The sequence below is a fragment of the Mauremys mutica genome, unplaced genomic scaffold (genome assembly GCF_020497125.1).
Source record: "Mauremys mutica isolate MM-2020 ecotype Southern unplaced genomic scaffold, ASM2049712v1 000484F_np12_subseq_1:71573_obj, whole genome shotgun sequence".
NCBI lineage: Eukaryota > Metazoa > Chordata > Testudines > Geoemydidae > Mauremys > Mauremys mutica.
Window position 1 is genome coordinate 1 of NW_025422974.1, and position 5,551 is coordinate 5,551.

Genomic DNA, 5,551 nt, shown 5'->3' on the forward strand with positions numbered 1-5,551 from the left:
ACCTTTTCTTTCTTTATTAAAAGCTTTCTTTTTAAGAACCTGATTGATTTTTCCTTGTTTTAAGACCCAAGGGGATTGGGTCTGAACTCACCAAGGATTGGTGGGGGAAAAGGAGGGGGGATGGTTAATTTCTCCTTGTTTTAAGATCCAAGGAGTTTGGATCTGTGTTCCCCAGGAAAGGTTTTGGGGAAACAGAAAGTGTGCCAGACACTGATCTCTGGCTGGTGGCAGTGTTACCAGATCTCAGCTAGGAATTAAGCTTAGAAGGGTCCATGCAGGTCCCCACATCTGTAACCTAAACTTCAGAGTGGGGGAGGAAACCTTGACACCCATACTCTCTGTTATCCTGCTGAGGAGCTCAAAATCAGATGAAGGTGCTGCTGCCCTCCCAGAAAACAAGCCAACCCTGCACAAACAGGGATGAAAGGGCCTGCCAAAGCCTAGGATTGAACCAGGGACCTTTAGATCTTCAGTCTAATGCTCTCCCAACTGAGCTACTTTGGCAGCTGTATAGTAGCATTTTGGCCTGTTGCTTCTCTGTCTGGGAGGTTTTTTGCAGCAGTTGCACACAAAAAGGACGTCATTGTGAGCGGTCCACTGCTGCCTCAGGCCGGGACAGGAGGCCCTCACCACTCACAGGCTGGCCTCTTGCCTTCAGCCCAGCTGACGGAGCGCAGAGCTACGTGAGTCAATGGCAGGTCGAGTCGGGGCCGCGTAACCTGCCCTCTCGGTGCTCCGGGGCTAGGGTGGCTGGGGCCATGCCGCCCACTCTGGGGCTGGGAGGGAGGCTGCGGGCACCATGGGGCTGGGGCACTAGCCTGGGGCGGGAGCTGGCCCCTGCGGTGGGGGTGTAGGGGCTCTGGACTCCAGTGGCGTTTGCGGAAGGGGCCAGCACCCTGAAAAAGATTCTTCGTGCTTCTTATAAGCATAACAATGGGACCCCCTGCAACAGGGATCTGAGGCCTCCCCAGGAGGACGCTGCAAATGCTGCCCCCTGGGGCTCTAGAGAGGGGCAGGGATGTGCCAGGTGGCACCGCTGACAGGTGCTTACATTGCTCTTGACCTTGATGATGGGCTGCAGGCTCCGTGCCGGTGTGCGATGGTGCTTGGCCAGGCTGCGGATTTGACTCAGGCTTGGGCCGCATGGCCGCACTTCCCTGACGAGACACGAGCAGGCCAAGAGCTCTGCGCAGCCAACAGGGAAGCGGGAGGGAGGCGTCTTCGAGCCGGCCTGTCTCGTCCGCTTCTGCCTTGCCGCTTGGGCGGAGGCAGGAAGGGAGCAAAACATGCCTGGCTGAAGGTTTTGCACTCAGCTACTTCTGTACTGTGTATTTGACAGAAACTCAGATCTTATTTTCACCAAAGAAGATAGGAGATGTTTGAACACTAAGGTCTGGTCTACACTACGAGTTTATTTTGAATTTAGCAGCATTAAACTGAGTTAACACTGCAGCCATCCACACAACGAAGCCCTTTATTTCGATATAAAGGGCTCTTAATATCGATATCTGTACTCCTCCCCGATGAGGGGAGTAGCGCTCAAATCACTATGGCCATTTCGGATTAGGGTTAGTGTGGCTGGTATTTGATGGTATTGGCCTCCGGGAGCTATCCCACAACTCTAGGGCATCACTGAAGTGTTCTAGAAATCAGGTTCCAGCATTGTCGGGCCCCCTCCTTTTCTGAGCTGGGCTGCAGCCCCTGACGCACCCGCCGTGGAGAGCGGGCCCAGCAGAGGCCCCGGCGGGGACCGGGCGGCACTTTGGCAAGGGCCCCTGGTGGGGCTGGCGGCCGGGCTCTCAGCGCCGAAGAGCCCGGGCTGGCCAGGGGAGTGCGCAGGGAGCCTTCCGGCAGGGCAGGGTGGAGGGGCCCGAATGGAGGGCCAGAGCCGCGGGAGCATGTTGTAGGCGAGCAGGGAGCATCGTGGGAGAGGCAGCGGGGCTGCCAAGCAGGGCCTAGAGTTTGGCACCTGGGACTCGGCGTGCGAGTTAAGAGAGGGGCCACGTTGGGGGGGCTGTTCCTGACAGTGGGGGCTGGTGTGGGTGGGGCCGGCGTGGCGTTGGGGCCTGGTGTCCCCCCACCTGGGATGAGAGTGTGGGCGGTGAGCGAGGGCGGGTGACGGGCTGGGCAGTAGGAGCTTAAATACTTACCTGGAAGGCGGAGATACCCATGATCACCAAGTGTGAGTATTTCCCGCGAGTGAGGCTTATCCATTGCACTGCGGGTGTGTTGATCTCAGTGATTTCCCCATAATGTAGGAAAGCTCAAACTGCAGGAATTTGGTGGTAGTGGGGGACTGCGTTTGCGCTCTCCCCTGGGGTACTTTGGTGAAGGGAAAGATAAACTGCTGGGGGGTTTGGCCTTCTAGAGCGCTCTACCGTTCTTTCTTTCTCATTGCTGAAGTTTTCTTTTTCTCTGGGTATGTGGTTATTTGACATGCCCCCCTCCCCCCCCCCATTTTTTTTGTTTTTTAGGACTGCTCTCTTCTGTAGGTTGCTCCTAGAGCAATACTTTATTTCCGGGTGCTCTGTCTGGTCTCCAGGGGAGCTGCCTGAGTTTTTTCCTCTCTTTTCACCTGACTTTTAGCCTTTGCTGTGTTTTGCCTCTTCCCATCTGGCAGTTTGGTTCCAACACAAGGAAACAATTAGTTTTTTTGTTGGCGGTGGTTGTTTTTTGTTTTTATTTTTTGAGCCCTGTTCCAGTCTTGGCCTTCACAACATTCTTGGCAAAGAGTTCCACAGATTGACTGTGGGTTGTGTGAAGAAATACTTCCTTTTCTTTGTTTTAAACCTGCTGCCTGTTAATTTAATTTGGTGACCCCTAGCTCTTGTGTTATGAGAAGGAAGAACCAACACGTCCTTCTTTACTTTCTCCACACCAGTCATGATTTTATAGACCTCCATTGTATCCCCCTTTTGTTGTCTCTTTTTCCCAGCTGAAAAGTCCCAATCTCATGGCTCTCTTCTGCTACAGAAGCTGTTCCATAGCCCCTCATCATTCTTGTTGCCCTTTTTTCTGAATCTTTCCACTTCCAATATATCTTCTTATTTTTCAGCTGGGGCAACAAAGAACCTCACCTTTATCAACTCACAAAATGCTCCCAAGAAATCATAACAATATTTTCTCATCAAGAAACCAAAACTCTGGACATTTCAATGACTTGGGGGGAAAATAAATAAATCCACTTTCAGGAAGTATTACCACAGTAAAACTCTTTCTGCTTTTCTAAACCAGAACATTCTCCCCAAAAGGAGGTGCACCAGGCCTGGAGACAATGCAATACCAGGTTGATGCATGGATTGGACAGAGCAAGCTCCTAGTCCAGCCCTCTGTTTCAAAAATCAATTTAATATACAATCCTCAAATAAAGGACATAATCAGATATTAAACTGATAAGACCAGCTACTATGCTTGATCTTAGCTCACAGAGAGCCAAGAACCAATGCCAAGACTGTGTGACACACGTGCATCTCTGCCCCCACCGCTTTCAACCTCACCGTGACGAGCTCCCAGCCACGCCACGAACACCCTAAGGAGGTAACTCTAAGTGAGGCTCACTTCCCCGAAATGACTTCAGTGGAAGAAGTCAAAGCAAGACCCCTTAACACACATTCTGTTCAAAGACGGTTCCCTTTACACTCCTAATGTGCACAAACCCACCCCCTGAGCTGTGACTAGCAATCTCTCACTGTGAACTCATACAGCAAACCAGGGCAAAGCAAGCCTATGCTGCGTTTTAGCGGGCTAAAACCGGGAGCATAACGCACACACCTTGCAAAGGAAGGCAGGAGCCTGGGATATATCTCGACCAAACACACTCCAATGAGATTCTATCTGCCAGCCCCCGGCATTGGACCTGCTGCGTTGGTCTCCCTCTGCTGCCAAAGTAGCTCCCCTCAGACCCTCGGGTTCGCTGAGCTGACAGCTCACCTGATCCGCGCGGGAACAGTCTATGAAACTAGCGCTGGCTGCCTGTGCAATCACCCGCCCTCACTTGGCAGGTACAGAAAAGGGCTATCAAGGTGGCCCAGGAGTGGATGACAACAGCTGATCTTTCTGGCAATGACAAGAAACTGAAGGTGAGGCCATAGGCAGGGGAGGGTCGTTCTTGTATTGGCCACAGGTTCTGCGTGGGGAGAGAGAGAAGCAAAAATGCAGCTTCTCTGTTTCTCCAGCAGTAGTTGGGCCACAAGGACAAGCTAGTCCCTTGTCTCTTGGCTGGGCCCTGGATTCCTGGGACTGGCCCCGGCTAGGACTCTCGGGCAATCACTGAAGTGTTCTTGAAATTCAGGTTCCAAGCTTTTGTCCGGCCCCTCCTTTTCTGAGCTGGGCTGCAGCCTCCTGATGCAGCCACCCACCTGCCTGCCACGGAGAGCGGGCCCCAGCAGAGGCATGGCTTCCAGCTCCTCTGCTCTACTAGCTGACCTATTGGAGGGTCTGCCACCACTTTCAAAAAGAAGATTGAAGGTGACTTTCATTGAAGTGTTGAAAGGGCCTTAATGGAGAGAAAGTATTGGGAGTTAAAGGGCTCTTTAATCGGAGCAGAGAAAGGCCTAACAAGACCCAATTGGCTGGAAGGTGAAAAGAGACCAAATCTCATATTTCAGATATGACACAAATATTCAACAGTCAGGATGATTCACCACAGGAGAAAAAGCTACCAAGGAAAGTGTAGGGTTCGCCTTCTCCTGATGTCATTTAATGATGACTAGATGCCTTTCTGGCATGTGTCTTACCCCAAAAGTAGCTACATGTGTCCTACCGGAAGGCCTGTGATATGCAGGGGGTCAGATTAGATGCTCTAATGGTCTCTTCTGGACATAAAGTCGACTAATTTCTGAAAATAACTGGAGTGCAGCATTGGGAGCAGCGTCTGATGTTTTCATGTCTAGCCGGCTTGCTGCCTTAGAGACCGAACGCTCCTTGAGTGGCGGTGATCCTACAGGGCGTTGCTCAAACCTCCAAAGTGCCTGGCTGGGGCAGGACATTGGCACAGGAAGGGAGGGGTGTGGCAGTGACATCTCAAAGTGCCTTTTGCAGGATCCGGAGACTATTGGTCAAAGGTGGTGGGGAGGTGGTGACCTCACAGAGTTAGATGCTGACATCAGGCAGGGAGGATGGGGGCGAGGGGCCAGGGAAACCTCAGAGACTCCTGTGGCTTTGATTCAGCAAGTCTCCTTCTCGAGGGTCTCTCTTTGCGGACTGAGAGATTATTCGGGTTTCACATACCGTGAGCTTCACAGATGAACCTCTTTCGATTTTTCTCCTTCCCTTTTAGTGAGTTTACTAGAAAACAGCCGTCCCTGTTTAGAAGGTAAGAGCCCTCTCGAGGGAATGTCTGTGTGTTTGTGTGTGCAGGGGAGGAACATGCTTTATGCCCAGAGGCCTTTATTCCTCCAGCCTGCAAGGACAAAGAGGATGTCAAGGAGTTGCTCCTTCAATCCCCCCTCCACAAGGCCCTTCTTAGGAAAAGCAAAATCCTGAAGAGAAAGAGTAACACCAAAGAAGGTACCTGAAAGTCAGATTTTTACAACCACAGTGAGAAGTTTAT

General features: G+C 51.8%; 2 non-coding genes and 1 pseudogene across 2 annotated transcripts; 1 reads left to right on the forward strand and 2 right to left on the reverse strand.

Moving 5' to 3' along the window:
- Positions 1-431: 431 nt before the first annotated feature.
- TRNAF-GAA lies at positions 432-504 on the reverse strand. Its single transcript has one exon. It is a non-coding gene; the product is annotated as a tRNA-Phe (tRNA).
- Positions 505-2,142: 1,638 nt separating this feature from the next.
- On the forward strand, positions 2,143-2,317 carry LOC123357281 (annotated as a pseudogene).
- Positions 2,318-3,249: 932 nt separating this feature from the next.
- Positions 3,250-3,444, reverse strand: LOC123357283. The gene has a single exon (XR_006575526.1). It is a non-coding gene; the product is annotated as a U2 spliceosomal RNA (small nuclear RNA).
- Between the last annotated feature and the right edge of the window lie 2,107 nt (positions 3,445-5,551).